A 20,042-nucleotide genomic window follows, 5' to 3' on the forward strand; every position below is an offset into this window, starting at 1 on the left:
AGTCAGCTTATTTACATACATACTTGTTTGCAGGATCCAATAGAATCGATGTATTTTAATAATAAGGACATCAAGATAGAGTCAAGGAGAGCATACCGTGTATAATCAGTATGTACCGGGACTAGCATATTTACTCGGGTATATTCAGATTTATTTTTCCAGTAATGCATACATCCTCATATACAGACCAAATACACTCAACGTGTACCTAAAATCACACAAAGGTATACTCCAGCATGCAGAGATCCAACGCAGAGAAGGTTCCGGATGTGGAGTAGTATAAATAATAACATAAATGAGTTGAGATTCACTACAGCTATTTCAGACGTGTTTTTTATTGAAGAATGAAACAGCTGTATTGAACCTTAGCCCATTTGTGTTGTCATCTACACACACACACGCATACACACGCACACACACATACACACATATCTTTTATCTTTTACTTGCTTCAGTCATTAGAGTGCGGCCAAACTGGGGTACACTTGAAGAATTTTTCCTCGAATGTATCGACCTCAGTACTTATTTTGTTTAGCCTGGTACCTATTCTATCGGTATCTTTTTCCGAACCGATAAATTACGTTGTCAGAGTTGGAAAGGCGCTGGAAGCTGCTGACAGCAGCTAAACGCAAAACTCTTGCATAAGGTCCTAATATAATCAGAATATATAATTTTGTTCAAAAAGTCCAACAAATAATAGATGAAAACCCAAAAGAACCAATCAGAATCATCACAAAGGATCTTAAGGTTTCAGAATGTATCATCAGAAGAGTATATGAGGAGATCCGGTACAAGTCGTATGTGATGCGGAGGAGTCAGCTTATGCCGGATATGACAAGAGAGAATCGTTCGATCCGTGCAAAGTGCTTGCTAAACAAGTTAAAACACCAAGAGGTTGGAGTACTTTAGTTTTTGTCTGATGAGAAAAGCTTCCATCAGGACCAAAAGATGAACAGAAGGAACAATAGACGGTTATGCAGAAACCCGAATTTGGTTCCAAGGGCATGCATACTAAGTGTGATGGTTCTGGGAGTCGTCAGCAACGAGGGAGTTGTCATGCCTCCTCACTTTTTCACAGAGCTTAAGAGTCAGAGGCGCTGTCTACACAGAGGTGGTGTAGAAAGTTGTGAAACCCTGGATAGACAGAGTACGCAACGGAAAACCATACGTCTTCCAACAAGACTTTGTGCTGTCTCATAAGGCGTAGATGCGTGTCAATCTCCATGATCATGTTCTCCCAGATACATTGCTTACTAGCTCAACAGACCTCAATCCACTGGACTATTACGTATGGGCTCTAGTCGAGAGAGAGGTCAATCAACCCCTATAACATCACAGAATCTCTCAAGTCTACTATAACCAGACCTATGTCCAAAATTGATAAAGATCATCCGATTCGGGCATGTCAACGCTTCCGACCTCGTATTAAATTAGCTATTGATACTATCGCTGGATTCATTGAATAGGTATGATAAAAGCATTCTCAAGATTATTTGTACTAATTGTTTTCAAACAGTTTTTCTAAATTCATACAAATGAACTCAAAACACTGACGCACACTGTACATCGCTTGACAACCGGTGATGGTTTGTTTAGGTTCTGTAACTTAGCAATTCAGCGCAAGGAATCGATAGAATAAGGACCAGACTTGAAAAATAAGTATCGGGGTCAATTTGTTTCAAGATGATACCCCATAACAGCCAAAGTTCAATAACTGGATCAAGTAAAAGATAAGAGATATTCGATATTTAAAAGATAAACGATATAATATATACGCGCGCGCGTGTGTGTGTGTGTGTGTGTGTGTGTGTGTGTGTGTGTGTGTATAAGACGTTTTAAAAGTTTTGATATTACACGAGGCAGACCGATCGCACGTTCTCGGAAGTGATCACATGATGGACAAATCTGACTTCATGGTTAATTTGTGTAGGGCAGGTGTGGGGAAACTTTTTAGTGCGGCGGGTAAAAATTTCCAAAGAAAATGGTCCGAGAGCGGATCACAAGTTCTAACTCTTACATCTATGTAAATCTTGTATATATCAATGTATAATTCTATATACATTAATAAAGATTAAGACAAAATTAACGCGTAACATCTTCATTAACGCTGCCATTGAATGCAAGACGTTTATATTACATATGAGGTATTCAATATTTTTCAGCTAGAGTGTAGTTGGGTCTCAAGGGGGTGGTACAAACCTAGCAATGTGTGTTTTATAGTGAAAATAAAATTTCCATTCAAATGGCAATTACCGGACGATTTTCTGTTCGAGTCTAACCGTTTTAAGTCGTAGCGGAAACACGATCTATGTCGCAAATAAGCATACGAATATTGTATAAATTTTGTAATTGAAAAATTTACTATATTTTATACAAATGAGTATGGCAGCCTGCGGACGTAATAAAATGGGCTCGCGGGCGCAGTTGCGCCCGCGGGAGTTTCCCCACCCCTGGTCTAGGGTATGCCAGCAAGACAGTAGTAGTAGTAGTAGTAGTAGTAGTAGTAGTAGTTATGAGAAAGAGATAGTGAGTTTTAGTGCAAGAGCGATATAAAGAAAGAGTGGTAGCTGAGTGGTAGCGTATATTATGCACATTGTACAGTGTGGTGCAAAGAATGCAATATGTTGTGTACAGAATGCAGTGCATAGAGGTCACAGTGTGTAGTGTTTAGAATATAGTGTATAGCGAGCTGTGCTTGATATAGCAGCCAAATCTCCCTTAAATCACATACTGAATGTAGGAGACAGAACCTAGAATAATGTTGTTACGAATACGTTATGCATTGTACCTGAAACAAAAACAAGATAGTCACAACTGAAACTACTTTGATCGTAAGTCTGTTGAATGAAGTATGATCTGGGGCTAAACCACAACTATGCATAAAATGAACCAACAGTGAGCCTGTATGTGGTCGTGTGACCAGCTAGAAATAGAGGTTGATCTTCATTCAAATCACACTCTTACATCTTGAAATGCAAGGAACACTTTAAATCAGTGGTTCTCAACCTTTTTTTTTTTTTTTTACCTATGGACTCCTTTGATTCCTATTTTACTCGGATGGACCCTCCTAACCATTCCGTGTTCAAGAAACCCTATTATATTTTAATAAATAAATATTATTAGGAATTGTTGTTAAGATATTCTGTGTGTTGTAGAAGTATAACCAATTTATTGCTGATAAATTTTAACAGCAAAATCTTATATGGACCCCAAGGGTGATATTGAACTCCGGTTGAGTACCACAGCCTGAAATGATTGTTTCAAATTTTAGCAAAACACCAACAATCTCGGGGAAGGCGGCAAGTCGATTACATAGACCCCAGTGTTCAACTGGCATTTATTTCATCGACTCCGGGAGGATGAAAGGCAAAGTTGACCTCGACAGAATTTGAACTCAGAGCTTAAAGACGGACGAAATGCTGCTAAGCATTTTGCCCGGCATGCTAACGATTCTGCCAGCTCGCCGCCTTAAGGACACTTTAAATACCGTAATCAAGGATACACTTAGCCAGAATTTTTTATAAAGTCGTGATGCCCTGATTAGAATTCTCTTTGTCGTAGGTCTGCTCGATCAGGGCTAACTTAAGAGTTAAACAACAGTGGCAGCAGTCGCAGCAGTGGCAACATTCCCTGTATTTATCTCAAAAGGCACCTTGTAGTCTTAAAAATAAAGGACACGTTGGACACTGTTGTCTTAGATATACAAGATGACAGGATGGTCATGGCTGGAACGCATTTGGCTATGTGTCTGTTCGATCAGGTCCAGCATGTGGTAACAACATCAACAACAACCACTAACACTGTACCACTACAATGTCCCACTGTACTATATTGTATCATTGTATTACACTATACTACAGTATACAACTGTACTGCACTGCCATATCACTCTGATGTATCATTGTTTGGTACTACTGTACAAGTGTTTTGTGCCACTACAATGTAACCCTATACAATATTGTCATTGTATTGCACTACAATACAGTATCCCACAACTGTACTGGGTCATTCTACTCTGCTACTGGAATGAGTTATCGTAAAAGAGTAAAGACCACATTCGGTCATGAATGACCATGGGATTGCACCTAGAAAGTTCCCCTCCGAGGTACAAGTCCGGGCAAGGTTGGTTGTGGAAGACCAGCAATCGCCTATGTATAACAGTCTCCTCTCTCCATGCCACTATTATCCAAAGGAAAGGCAAAGGCCGAAAGAGATCGGCAGCAAAGACGTTGCAACTCATTTCTACAGATGAGTGAACTAGAGCAACGTGAAATAAAGTGTCTTGCTCAAGAGCACAACACACAGCCCAGCCGGGGAATCGAACTCACTACCTCATGATTGTGAGCCCGACGCTCTAACCACCGAGCCATATCACTATATTGTCGATCTGTTACAAATAGCATTCAAATTTTCCCTCTCTGTGCAGTCTTTTTTTTTTAAAGGACATATTAGATTGTGACTGGGGGAAAAAAGCATAAAAGACAGGATGATCAGGCTGAAGCGCGTTTTTGCACAGATCTGCTTGATCGACATTAGCTGGAAGATAAATGACAGAAAGAACAGCAACAATAACCAGTTTTATACCAACATACAGTCAATAGATGTATTAAACCGTAGAAGCGAGCGTTAAAAGAGTGTAGTCTGTCGTTTATGTGAACAATCGTATTCAGTACTATTCCATGCCTTCGTCCATATAGACGCGCTCTCGTTGGCTCTAGTAGAAACGAAATAGTGGCATCATGGATCATTGTGGAAAGAATTGAAAGAAATATTGATTCCAAATTTTGGTATATGTACAGCAATTTCAGGGAGATGGAAAGTCGATTACATCGACTCCAGTATTCAACTGGTAAGTATTTTTACGACCCCGAAGGGATGACAGGCAAGATGGACCTCTGCGGAATTTCGACCCAAAACATGAAAACGGATGAAATGACGAGAAGCATTTCGTCCAGTATGCTAACAATTCTACCAGCTCACGCCTTGATTAGCAGAAATATTGCAGATATTTTACTAGAATAACAGTTAGGCTTCTTTTCTTTTGCGGGTAGGGTGGGGGGGCACTTAAAGCTCAGGTAATTTTTGTTCACATTTGTCTGCGTCTTCATTATACGTTGTAAGATCAGCAGAAGTGCATTGTTCTTGCATGATTCTGTTGTGGGTTTGTCAACGGATTTTCCAAAGTTTGTGTGAAGTGTTCCCACTAAGTACGAAATAATGTAGTGCTATCCTTGTCGCCGTTGTTGTTGTTATTGGTGGCGGCGGCGGGGGGTGGTGGTGATTTTGTGCAGCCACAGATTAGCTGCAATGAAGCAGTCCTATGGCACATAGCCGACAAACCACTAGGTGCAAACTACCGGCATGTTGTTTCGGCTAAAGCATGCTACCATCCAGCTGTTTAATATGCAGCACACTCCCGACGTGCTGTAATGAGATGCACTGTAACTGAGCTGTATATCCTTCCCAGTTTTGTCTTCTGTGTTTGTGTAATGTTTATGCTGCTGTTGGTAGTGGTGGTTGGTTTCTGTTTGATGTTCTCTGGGGTTCAAAAAGAAAAAGAAAAGGAACAGTATGTTTTGGTTGGTGCAACTTTTTCTTTTTTTTTTTTAGTTATGTTTCTAGGAGATTTATGCAGGGTTGTTGTTGTTGTTGTTGTTTGCATCTGTGTCTGGAGAATAGTAGAAGCTTGCAAATGTGATGTTATCTCCGTATGAGTTCAAACGTATGCTTTGAGCAGATATGAAAGACCATTTAATTATATATTGAAAAAAAGGTACATGAAAAGACAGGTTCTTGTGGTACTCCATCTGGAAAATTACAAATTGTAGGAATGTTCTGAAAGTGTTGCGTATTTTTGTGTATATATATATATATACTTTGAGTTAAACTTCCTTAATGTAGTGATATCACCCTCTACCACCACCACCACCATCACGAAATGTATTGATTTCAAATTTTGGCACAAGGCCAGCAATTTTGAGGGTACTTACATACCCAGAAAAATGGTGCGCTCAGCCACACCCACCAGTAATGACCGCGATGGCATTGCTGCGAAGAATGGCCAGCAGCCACTCTACTGGGAGCTCATTCCTCCGACGGGCGGCCATTGGCCCTATTTTGCGGAGGAAATCGGTAGTACGGATTCACTTCTCCGACACACCACTCCGAATGACTTAATCGGAAGGACCCTTTACAACTACCAATCAATTCGTTATCTCATATAGTAGAATATAGTACTGAGAAATTACCTAGTATAGAGGTCTTCAATCTCTGTATGGCCTGATCTGGTACCACAAATTGTTGAGGCCAGATTAAAACGCCAAGGTAGTTAGAAAAATCGTGTGTTTTTAATGCATAACAACAGTGCCTGGGTAGTTCTTGGTGACAAAGGGCAACGCATGAACCTATTTCTGTTTTAAAAGAATTCTAATAATCGTTTTACTTTGGTGGGGAACGTGACTATGTGGTAAGAAGTTTGTTTCCCAGCCATATGGTTTCGGGTTCAGTCTCACTGTGTAACACCTTGGGCAAGTGTCTTGTGAGTGGATTTGGTCGACGGAAACTGATAGAAGCACGTCGTGTGTGTAGCAAAAAGAGACCGATAGAATCGGCTTGGCGGTGCCCTAGCATGGCCATAGTCTAATGACTGAACAAGATACAATAAAACTGTTAAAAAGCTGATAGTGTGCCATAGCACTTCAGTGTGCCACGGACTGGAAAAGGGCGTAGCTAGCCCAAAGCAATCAGGTCTATGGACAAAAGTTTTCCAATCGTGAACATTACGTCATTCCATTACGTCACATCAAATGTGTCAAATTCTTTCCCAAGAAAGTAGGATCGGTCGTCTTTGAAGGAGAGTTTGACTACTATTTTTAAATATCTATCGGCTAAATAAACGTTCTCTCGTTGGTTCATGCTTGCGTAATTGTTGTCGTTATTGTTGCTATAGTTATGCAGCAAGTCAATCCTGGTTTTAGCAGGCTCATGATAAAAGCTATTCCCGCCTTTTTCTTATGCTCAGGGAGCCTCAAAGTCACATTATACTGCATGTCATTTTTCACGACGGCAAGGTTGATTTGACGGGATTCTGGTTATTATTTATAGGATGTCGACGGACCACGTTGAAGCTCCTTCGCTTGAATACTTTATAATATAGCGTAGTATACTTTTGTATATCGTAGTATATCGCATCACAATCCCAGTGCAGCAGTAGCAAATGGCGTGATGATGTTTGTGGCGGTGTTGTACTTCTGTAGTGGTGGTAGTGGTGGAAGTGTAGTGGTGCAGGGATTAGTAGAACTGGTGGTGGCGGTGGTGGTGCTGATGCTGGTGGTAGTAGTGGTGGTGCTGGTGGTGATAATGTGGTGGCGGTAGTGGTGCTGGTGGTGATAGTGTGGTGGTGGTGCTGCTGCTGGTGCTGGTGCTGGTGCTGGTGATGCTGCTGGCGGTGCTGGTGATGCTGCTGGAGGTGCTGGTGGTGGTTGTAGTGGTGGTGCAGTACTGGTGGTAGGTAAAGCAGTGCAGAAAGTTCAATGACAGTAATGCAGTGTTGCTGGTTGTGCAATATTAGTGGTGCTGCAACAAACATGCTGGTGCAGTTTCGGTGGTGATTCATTAGTGATGCATGTGCAATGTTGGTGCTGGTGGTGTGGCAGTGTTTAGTATAGTTGTTGTTGTCGTCATCGTTGTTGTTATTGTTCTTGGTGGCGGCGGCGGCGGCGGTGGCGGCGGCGGCGGATTCAGTTCATTCAGTAACAAATTCCATTCAGTTGAGATCACTGCCAGCCATTACTCGTCTTATCGATCTGTTGACTGTTTTCCATTGTTTACGGACGGTGGCGCTACTGTTACTTCTGCTGTTGCTCTCATCAGCAGCAGCGGCAACTACTACTACTACTACTACTACTACTACTACTACTACTACTATTTCTGCTACTGCCACTACTACTACTACTACTACTACTACTACTGCCACTACTCCTACTACTACTACTACTACTACTACTACTACTACTACCTCTGCTACTGCCACTACTCCTACTACTACTACTACTACTACTACTACTACTACTACTACCTCTGCTACTGCCACTACTCCTATTCCTACTACTACTACTACTACTGTTGTTGACACTAGATGGTACTGTTATTTAAAATTCAGGCATGACTCCAACGATGGTGGTGGTGGTGTACAAGCTGTGGTGTTGTAGTGATGAGTATGGTGGCGGTGTGTTTGTAGTGGTTGCGATGTAGTGTTGCAATAGTGCTATTTTAGTAGTGTTGGGAGGTAGGGTGGTGCTATATTGTGGGAGAGGGAACGGTGAGAGGGGTGACGTGGAAATTGTAGGTGCGCTGAGGTGAAGGTGGTAGTGGGGATGGTAGCAGTGGTGGTAGTGGTAATAGTAGTAGCTGTAGTGGTAGTTATGGTGGTTTTGGCAGTAGTAGTAGTATTAGTAGTGGTGGTGGTGGTAGTGGTGATTGTTGTAGTAGTAGTGGTGGTGGTGGTGGTGGTAGTGTAATTGTACTACTCTTGTTTGTTTAGCGCCACTCAACCTTGATTGAAGGTGTTCCAGCCGTGACCTTCTCGTCTTTTATTTTTCAGACTATGCATCAACGTCTACATTATTCAATGCATGTTTATTTTCCCCTTATTTTAACAGTGGGGCGTAATGTGAGATAGATTTGGCTGCTTTTTCTGGCAGAACAAGTGACAACATTGTGACTACATAGTTGGCACGTGGTTTTGTTGTTGCTGCTGTTATTGTTGCTGCTGTTGTTGTTGTTGTTGTTGTTGTTGGTGGTGGTGGTGGTGGTGGTGGTGGTGGTGGTGGCGACGTCGCCGTTGTCGTGATTATTGTTGTTGGTGGTGATGGGTTAATGGTGGGTTGGCAGAGGTGCTGTATTGGTTGTGGTAGTGGTAGTGGTGGTGGTAGTGGACTTTGCTGCTGTTATCGTTGTTGTTGTTGTTGTTGTTAGTAGCAGTTGTGATGGTGCTGGTGCTGGTGCTGGTGACGGTGTCAATGTTAATTGCAACGGTGAAACAAGGAGGGACTGATCACGAGGAGGCGGGCCACAGTGATGTCATCCACATCGTGGTCGTTATCACCACCACCACCACCACCACCACCACCACCACCACCACCATTATCATCACCAACACCACTACCACCACCACCACCACTACAACCACGGACACCACCAACAATAACAACACAAACTCCATTGCAGCCATCAGCACCAACAACAACAAAATTACTCTCAACACCAACAATCCCAACAACAACAACAAAGTCATCAACATCATCACTACCAGCATCACCACGAATAACACGAACTCTTATCGTCTGTACCGCCATCACTACCATGACCACCATGGCCAACAATAACACAAACAACATCACATTTCTTATCCACCCTCACACCTACTACCACCCACCCCTAAGACGTCCGCCCCTCAGCATTTCTGAAGGCCTGCTGTAAACGATGGCCTCTGAATGATGGGGGGGGGGAAATGAGATGGAAACATGATTCGGCGCCCTGTATTGTGTGTGTGTGTGTGCGCGCGCGCGCGTATGCATGCATGCGTGCGTGAGTGCATGCATCGGAGCTACGTAGACAGACAGACAGACATGTAGACAGATAGATAGATAGATAGATAGATAGAAAACACACGTTTATAAATGTATGTGGAGAGAGAGAAAATGAAATGAGAGGGAAAGAGGAAGATTGAAACAGTGGAGCTGGGAAATGAAGATCAAGAAAAGATTGGGTAGAACAGGATAAAACGGGGGTACAGTGGTGTATATAAATATACAGCAGAACACAGTGCAGCATTGCTTTAACAATCACACATGCCTAAAGTACTGCTGACATCTCAACTCAACGTGTTAATACGACTGGTTGGTGTTAGAATGCCGAACACACACACACACACACACACACACACACACACACACACACACACACACACACACACACACACATACACACACACACACACACACACACACACATATTCACTCATACACATACATATATATGCGTGTGTTCGTAAGTATCGGTGCATCAGCATGGCCGCAGCTCTAAGCTGAAACTATAAAATATATATATATATATATATATATATATATATACACACATACATACATTCATATATATATATATATATATATATATATATATATATATATATATATATATATATATATATATATATATATATGTATGTGTGTGTGTGTGTATTTATATACACATACATACATATATAGTTGAAATTTACAGAAAAACAAAAGACGAGACAGGTATATGAACATATATATATATATATATATATATATATATATATATATATATATATATATACAAGCATTATATATATGTATACACACATACATACGCACACATTCACACACGCATGCACATACACATAATACATATAATATATATGTGCAGGTTTTTCAGCAAGAACGTGCAGAACCCTCATCTGTCGGTTTCAGCAGAAGAGTTCACCTAGATAGATAGACAGACAGACAGTTAGATAGATAGATAGATAGATAGATAGATAGATAGATACATTTCTTTTATTAGCCACACAGGGCTCAACGAAGATGGGACAAATACAATGTAGAGCTTTTCTTTTTGGGAGGGGGAAGGAAGGGAAAAAAAAAAAAAAAAAAAAAAAAAATTGGTGGTGTCGATCAAAAGGGATCGTAGGAAGGGAAAAGGGGGCAGTTCGATCAAAAGGGATCGAAAAAAAAAGAAAAGGAAAGGCCGATCAATAGGGATCGTGTATCACACAGTAATGTTCTCGTGTAAAAAGAGGGGAGGACAGTTTAGGTTTAGCCGTGGAAGGAAAAGCCTACGGAAAAGACCACGGTAACCTTGGTCAATATTCTCATTGAAGAAACTATAACAGTAAGTGACTCTCTTTTGCCTTTTTGTTTTATTTTTTTTTCTTGTTCATAGGGTTATGCTCAAGATGGCTCCGTCGTTCACACGTGCCATCCTTGCTACATTCACCCATCTTTTTTTGAAGCATTCACTAGACAAGACTTCCCTTTCTACTCTCAACTTCCTCTTCAGGTGATACTTGAAGAAGTTGATGAGAGATTGCCCAGAGAGGAAAGTCTTTGTCTCTAGACCTTTCAGACGCGTCCACCATACACATTCTTTCGCCATAGCCACAAGGACGATGAAAATAGCTCTTCCTTCCCGTTTAAAGGAAGGAGGCGCGACAATATTCACGATAGACTCGGCTGATAGACCGACTCGTCCCACACGCGATAGCAGTTGTTCGACGTAAGCCCACAGCTCGGAAATGGTGGGACACTGTACGAGTGCGTGCAGAACGGTTTCGTCGCTCTGCCGGCATCTCGGACAGGTCGGCCCCGTGTTTCTCGAGCCATGCCTGTAGAGCTTATCCCGAACGGGTAGTGCTTCTCGATAGCACTGCCAGGCCAGGGATCTCTGGAAGTTGTCCATAGGTCCCGGCCCGAAGGTCGTCTTAAACAGGCGGGTCAGGTATTCCTCGTCGACGCCCAGGTTCGCCCCGAGATCGTCGTCATACCTTCCCTCCACTAATCCACTATAGAATGCGTTAGTTGTGATGCAGTCGCTCAAGGTTGACCCGGGTTGTTGGAGTTGCCGAAGAGCAGCGCGACACTCGCGGTGCCATTCGCCCTTCCTCGGCCTCTTCTTGATCCATGACTGCAGTTCGGTCATGGAGACGAGCTGCGGGAAAGCGCGCCGCACAAACGGCGACCACACCTGTTCACCGCTGTCTACGTAGAGCCGGAGATGTCGCAGTCTCAGCGCGTGTCTGCGCATCATCAACCACGGCATGCCCAGTCCTCCTTTTAACGGGTGTTGGCAGCAAACGGATCGCCTAACCATCGGAACGCTTCCTTTCCACAAGAAGCGGAAGAGGATGCGCTCCAGTTTGGTGATGGTAGGGTCGGGACAAGGAAGGACGGTCAGGCGGTAGTAGATGACGGACGCGATGTACGTGTTCGCCACCTCCGCCCGACCTTTCAGGGAAAGCTTCCTCTCGGCCCATTGCCGGGCTAGAGTGGCCACCCTTCTCGTTATCTCGTCCCAGTTCTTCTCCGTTTGGAGGTCTGGACCAAACAGATAGATAGATAGATAGATAGATAGACAAACAAACAGGCAGGTAGGCAGACAGACAGACAGACAGACAGACAGATAGATAGATAGATAGATAGATAGATAGATAGATAGATAGATAGATAGATAGATAGATAGATACACAAACACACACACATACATCCATACATATAAGTGCGTATGTATGTGTGAATATATATCTATGGTATGTATCTAATCTATCTTTACATACGTGTTTTACACACATACAGACACAGACACACACACACACACACACACATGTATATTTGCATGCATGTATCTATGTGTATACACACGCACATATATGAGAGAGAAGGAGAGAGAGAGATAGACAGACAGACAGACAGACAGACAGACAGACAGACAGACAGACAGACAGACAGACAGACAGACAGACAGAAGGAGAGAGAAACATGGAGCGTGAATTTGGCATTCCTTTATATCATCCATTACACATGTTTCTGTGTTTGATAATTAATAGCAAATCGTAAATGCGATTTACAAAGGGCATTTAGTCATACCGAACAACAGAAAACATAATCAGACACTTCTTCAGATTTGTAAAAGATACCACAGACTTATTGACTAATTTAAGATAAGATTCTCTACTTATGACTATCTACCATCTGATACTCTTCGTATAATTCATGAGTATGAATGTCTTGACGGTTACAGGTCTTCGCTGCATCATAGCATTCTTAAAATGATGTTGCACATGTTGAGCTAAGCTTCGATAATTTATTATGAAAACTATCTTTAGAGATGTCACATTTGTCAGCTAGTACTCGTACTTTATGGCATTATCATAGACAACAATGAATTTGCTTCACATTTTTAGATACTTGAGCGCTAAGCTGGCTAATCTCTTGCTTGAAGCAAATTAAAAAATAAAAAAAAAACAGTCCTTTATTCGCCATTCAAATTATCCATACGGTTGATCCATTGGCTTAAATAAAATATTGAAATTATATTGAATGGCCTGTCTTCTAGTGTTTCAGTACTGACTGAAGCATGTAATTGAGGAAGAGACATAAATTTCCAAGAATTTACAAGAATTTCCTTCCTGTTCAAAGTACTCCCAGAGCGCCGTGGGTCATTCCTCCTCACCTAGACTCTGAGAATAACTTTTTAAGACTTCCCAGTATTTAAGTATTACTTCAAAAGACAGAGTCTTAACTAATTACAACATGTAACATATTGCAATCGTTAACATTCACGAATTCACAAAATTCCTTTAAATGTGCAGCCATTTCAGATGCGATGCTAAAGTGATAGTACTCTCTGAGTTCAATCTTCTAAGCATTAAAAGTTTCCCGTAGCAAGATATGCTGCATTCTACAAAATCTATGCTAGACAATTGCAGGAATGACATTCTTTGTGCCGATTTTCAATTCTATAAACACTGTCGTATCTTCCATACTTCGAACTTACATTCTCAGTAGAGTACACAGACGTTTTATTCAAAACCAGATTTATTTTCTTTGATAATTCATTATTATCGCTATAAGAGCCAAATAACACATCTTTGTTTTTCTGTCAACAAAGAGGGATAGAGAGGGAGAGAGAGAGGGGGGGGGAGAGAGCAAGATGCATTCCTGTCTTTTTAAAGTTTCACGGCGAAAGAATTTGTGTAGTATGGTGTGATGTGGGTGTGAGGATGTGGGTGTGCGTGCGCGCGCGTGTTGATACACTTGACCTATGCGTTAAGAATGTTCAGCTCATGGTCGTATGGTCATACGTTCAATCCCTGAATCGGGTGATGTGTTGTATCCTTGCGCATGAGACATTATTTTACGTTGGTCCAGTCAACTCATCTGTAATGAACACCGGCAGGGGTGCTGGTGCAGCCTTCTCTCCCTCCGACTGTCACATTCTGGACCGTTCCTCTGGGTTAAGAGTAAGAGGGACGTGAGAGTGACCATTTCTTCCAGCGACTCCTTATGCACCTAAAATCATTACGAAAGCGTGGGACATACTAACAGGCCATTTTCCCTCGCTGGTTGAGGCTGACTAAACTTCGAAATTGTGTGTGTGTGTGTGTGTGTGTGTGTGTGTGTGTGTGTGTGTGTGTGTGTGTGTGTATGTGTGTGTGTGTGCGTGCGTGCGTGCGTGCGTGCGTGCGTGCGTGCGTGCGTGCGTGCGTGCGTGCGTGCGTGCGTGCGTGCGTGCGCGAATATCTTTATCTTTTACTTGTTTATCTTTTACTTTGACTGTGGCTTTGCTGGGGCCACTGCCTTGAAGGGTCTTGTTGAAAAAATCAACCCTAGTATTCATTTCTTTTAAATCCTGAGACTTATTCCATCGTTCACTTCTGCCGAACCCCTAGACCCCTAAGTTACGGAGACGTAAACAGACCAATACCGGTTGACAAGCAGTGTTGGAGACAAACACATAAACAAAGGCGCGCGCGTACATATACACACACTAACACATACACACACACATGCACATATACATAAATATAAATAACTAACAATTGACGGACAGTTCATTACAGCCGTTTCTAACGAATTTTTTAATTGATCGATGAATACATGAATTTTACCATCAAGGACATTTTAAAAAAATTTTAGGTGCATTACCTTTAAGTACCTTATTCAACTAAATCTTATTACATCATATATATATATGTATATATATATATATATAATACAAAGAATATATATACATGTATACACACATATATGTACATACTTACATCTACATGTGTATATACATGCATATCAGGGTACAGGACGTTAGAACAATAAACTACAGACAACGGAACGAACACATAGGAAAACGGAAAGCACCTTGGAATATCCCTTCATCGGCTGTCTCTATTCTATCTAGACGTTTCGAAGACCAGACATGTACAAATATTTCTTTGTACATAATTATAATATATATATATATATATATATATATATATATATATATATATATATATATATATATTTGGCAGGAATGGCAACAAAAGAAAGAAAGAGACCTCGATATTATGCAAATAGAGGAATGTATCTGTAAAGATATGTGACACTTATTCAGTAGCCATGAGCCACCGCTGCCATGAGCAGATTTCCCTTTGTTTTTATTTCCCTAACGGTTATTTTTCTATAGAATCTCCGGTAGCTGGATAACTGAAGAGATGGTTGGAGCATCGGAAACTCGGAGTTTTATCATGGCTACTGAATAAGTATCACATATCTTTACAGCTATATATATATATATATATACATATATATATATATATATATATATATATATATATATATATATATATATATATATATATATATATATATATATATATATATATATATATATATTATAATTATGTACAAAGAAATATTTGTACATGTCATATGCGACAAGCTTTCCCACTTACCAAATTATCAAGGGGACCCTGAGATTCCTCAGGAAAAGAACCTCCACCAATCAGTAGCACACTGAGAATCCATCACCCCACTTGCAATTCAATATGGTACATACTCAATAAAATTCCCCCAAAACTTTCTCTTTGTCTCCAGATCATCACCACATACTCTTAGTCGCTAATTGCGAATACTGCACCGATCATTTCAGAAGACAAACACACACACACACACATATCCCTTTCCTTGTCGCTCTATCACACACACTTTCTCTTAAGTTACCCTGAACCATCTCTTATTTCCTGGAAGCTTTCTGTCATACCGTAGTAGCATTGCAGCGTGTATTGACGAAGCCTCCCTCGACCCAGATTCTGCCCAACTCTGTTGTGCCTCAAGATACAGTGTCTTTGGCACTCGTACTTCAAGGATCAGTAATAATGTCAACATCATCAATATTTCTGAACATTTCTGCTCTGTAGTACATTAAAAAAAATACGCTCAAGTTTTCTAAATGTCCTGGAATTTTTCGACACGCCTTAAAAATGTGTGTTGCAGCTGCAGACTAAGTATGCCATGACACAGCAATTGAAAACGTTTGCTTTATACACAAATTTCTGAGTCCACATACAAAAGGCCATTCAACTGGCTGGCAATTATTTAAGAATTACCAGGTTTCTTTTTCCTCTTGACCTCTCCTATCGCTATTATGTTTTCCTTTTTCTTAACTGAACTATCTCCCTGCTCAGTTCCACACGCCTCTCTATCGGCACTTATACTGTCTTACCTCTCAGACTCTACTAGAAAACCTACTCCCGATGATTTTCCCATAGAAAATTTGCCCTCTATAATCGCTTGTGTCCACGTTTAGCCACCAGGCACCCGACCAGACTTGTCTCTTCTAACAACACATGCTCTTATAGAAATGATACTACACTTCACTCTTTCTCTGTCTTCCTTACGCCTCTACACGCGACATAAACACGTCGACCCAACGAGGTATCAATGAGGATGCCTTCTCCGACGTGGTCGCCCGACAATAGCAACCAAATCTCCCGAGAATCACAACTCTACTCCCTTAAAAAGAACACAATGGACAATGTGTTTTTAAATACACTACACCTGAAAAATAAACAGAAATACACAGGGTGGTCACGGCTAGAATACATTTTGACCATAGGTTTACTTGATCAGAGAGACCTAGGACAAAATAATATCAACAAAGATTTCACAGCATGAGCAGAGATCTTGACAGTAGCCTTCACTGACGGTATGACACCCTTGACTCTTTCAACAGTACAAATATTTATTTACAATAAACACACGATTAAAAGAACTATCAAAGGTACTATAAAAACTGTGACGAAGTGTGCCATGACACAGCAAATGAAAATGTTTTCTTTATACACAAATATCTGAGACCACACACAAAAGGTCATTCAGCTGACTTCAAGAATTACCAGGCTTGTTATTCCTCCTGACCTCTCCTATCGCTAATATGATGGTATACCTTAATTGAACTATCTCCCTGCTCAGTTCCACAAGCCTCTCTGTCTATCAGCATTTATACTGTCTTACCTCTCAGACTCTACTAGAAACCCTTCTCCCGATGGTTTTCCCCTTTGTAATTGCTTCTCTGTTCACGCTTAGCCATCGGGCATGCGACCAGATGTTCAAAGAATGCCAGTAACTTAGACCATACTGATACTGATTATAAGCACTCTCTCAATAGAGATATTATGTAAGATTATAGACTCTACCTGCTTATAAACACTATCTGGTTATAAACACTGTCTAAGGTAAAGGCACTGGTTATAGACACTGTCTGGCTATATGCACTGCACGGTTATATACACTGCAATGCTATAGACATTAGTCGTCTATGTTATAGTCACGAGCTGGTTACAGGCATTTTCTGGTTATAGGTATTGCTTGGTCATAATCACAGTTCTCGTTTATAAACATTTCCTGATTATATACACTGGTCCAGGTTATAAACATCACCTGGTTATGAGCACAGCCTGATTATAGACACTGTCTAGTTATAGTCTGCCTGACTATAAATAGCCTGGTTATAAACACTTCCAAGTTTTAGACACTGCATGGTCATAAACAAACACAACTGGCTATAGGTACTGACTGGCTATAGACATTGACTTGTTATAAACAGTGCATGGTTACAGACTCTGCCTCTTCGTCCTTTCACTAACTTTTATAAACAAAATTACATCGCACCTCAATACTCCCGGTCATATAGCCACGACACGTCACACGACACCTCACAGCCAAATCTCCATCAAAACAGACTTCTGCCGTCTTAAAAAAGGGAAGGAGAAATATTTATGTTCTGGATACGTTATACTTTAAACAAAGATACGATAGCCACCGCTGGAACCACTTTGATCTAAAGTTTTCTCAAGCAAGGCTAACCAGGGGCTAAACACAACACCAGACAGTCACGTCGCCCCCTCATCTCACCAAATAGTCACTACGTCATAGTACTTATACACCACACCACACTACTTCACATCACAACGTTGCATACGACCACAATTCTAACCACACTACAAACAATACAGCACGCCACACAACCACTACACCACATCATTGTATAGCAACCCATGTTGTTTTTCACTAAGCTGACCTAGAAAGATGTAACCAGATTTGCAACCAATCAAACTCACTGATCGATCTAACTTCTCTCTCTTTACAGATATATATACTCCCATTCTCTAAATCTATCACTCAGTTTCTTTATACGTTTGTTTATCTGCCTCTTTTTCTTTTTCTCTGTCTCCTTTCTCTTTCTCTGCTTCTATCGCCTCTTTGTTTCTGTCTCTCACTGTCTTCAGTTTTCTCTCTCTACCTTTCTCTCTCCAGATTGCAGACAAGAAAAAGCATGAGTAATGTTGTACTGCTCTGATAGGTGGCAGCACCTGACTGCTACCTGCTGCTAACACAAGCGCGCGCGCGCACCGACGTTAACATATCTCCTCTACATTGTTTCTACCTTGTCGCACATACACAATCCCACTTCTGGGCCACGACCATACAAAATGCTTAATTTTCATCGTGTACGTTCCGAGTTCAAATCCTGCCGGCTTCGGCTAGACTTTTTCTTTCCTTTAATAAGATAAGCATCAGGCGGTATTAATAAGATAACTAAGGTAAATTTGTTCATCAACTATATCCTCTCACACATTTCTGGCCTTGCAACTCTTAAATACCTGACATCATTTAGTTGCATCCAACGACAATTTTAAGATGGAACCTGCAACCATTATTGATTTTCGTGTTTTGCTTTTCAGGGACATACACTGGTGTGGATTCAACTTCCCCACCTTCTTCTTACGGAAGCCTTATCCCAATGTTAAAAACGACTGTTCAACTATATCTAAACCAAAGTTAGTCAACAAGGAAAGTCCCTATGCGGTTATTCAACCTGCTAGAAAAAGCAGCGAAATTCACTTTTATCAATTTAGCGTTTGGAAATAGGAAGAACACATTATACAATGATTTAAGAATGATAATCACGACTTGGATCCTTTGATTATAGATCTGCTGTTTAAGGCTGACCTGACTAAAGCACAACAATCACTCACCACCCCAGCATCATATATAACCGTATTGGTTCACTAAATAGATACAACACGGCCATAGCGGCAGAATGATGCGAGAGTTACTTCCCTTGACTATAGTGGCTTTTTAATCTTAAGCAATTTCATCAACTTCACATCTGAAAACTGAACTTCTGCCTCTCCAGAAATGTATACACATATTCATTTATTGGCAACTGAGATTTCGTTCCCCCTTTCACTCTTACACACGCCCCCCCCCCCCCCCACACACACACACAAAACCAACTCCGCCTTTCAGCTGGTTGAGGTCGATAAAATAAAGTTTTAGATAACTTCCAGGTTTAAAATTTCTACAGTACATCCAAGATGTGAAGGAAAGCTCTGTGTGTGTGTGTGCATCGCGCGTTGTAGTGATGGATCTCCGTCGTTCGACCAAGAAGATTCAATTCTTCGATCTCCTATAAATGGGTGGACAATGCACAGGCAGGTGCATCTTTAGTATAATTTCTCAGGCAGAATCAGAGTGATTACTTTATCTTTTCAAATACCGGACAATCCAGCCGACTGTATTCTTTCTATACAGTTTCCCTCTACCCGAATTCATTTGCAAGGTATAGGTTAACTCTACTCTATGGAAAATGAGATTTGCTAAAGATGCAATGAAGTGGAGTTCGTAGCTGCAAAGAGAACTTCTTAACCATTGGCCATATTTAGGCCCGCTCCCTCTCTCTCTCCCACTATCTATTTATCTACCTCTCTCTCCCTCTCTCGCTCTCTCTCTCATGTGTGTGTGTATGTGTATGTATGTTTATGTGTAGTATTGTGTGTCCGTGTATATGTGCGTGTGTATACAGATACCTAAAAATACTTATTTTATTTCGGGACGATCATTTTTTTTTTTTTTTTGCCAAATAAACACACGCACTATATATATTTTTCTTTACTCATTCATTACTGTTCTTATTTTAAC

Source organism: Octopus bimaculoides, chromosome 20 (genome assembly GCF_046866305.1).
Source record: "Octopus bimaculoides isolate indiv1 chromosome 20, ASM4686630v1, whole genome shotgun sequence".
NCBI classification, from domain to species: domain Eukaryota; kingdom Metazoa; phylum Mollusca; class Cephalopoda; order Octopoda; family Octopodidae; genus Octopus; species Octopus bimaculoides.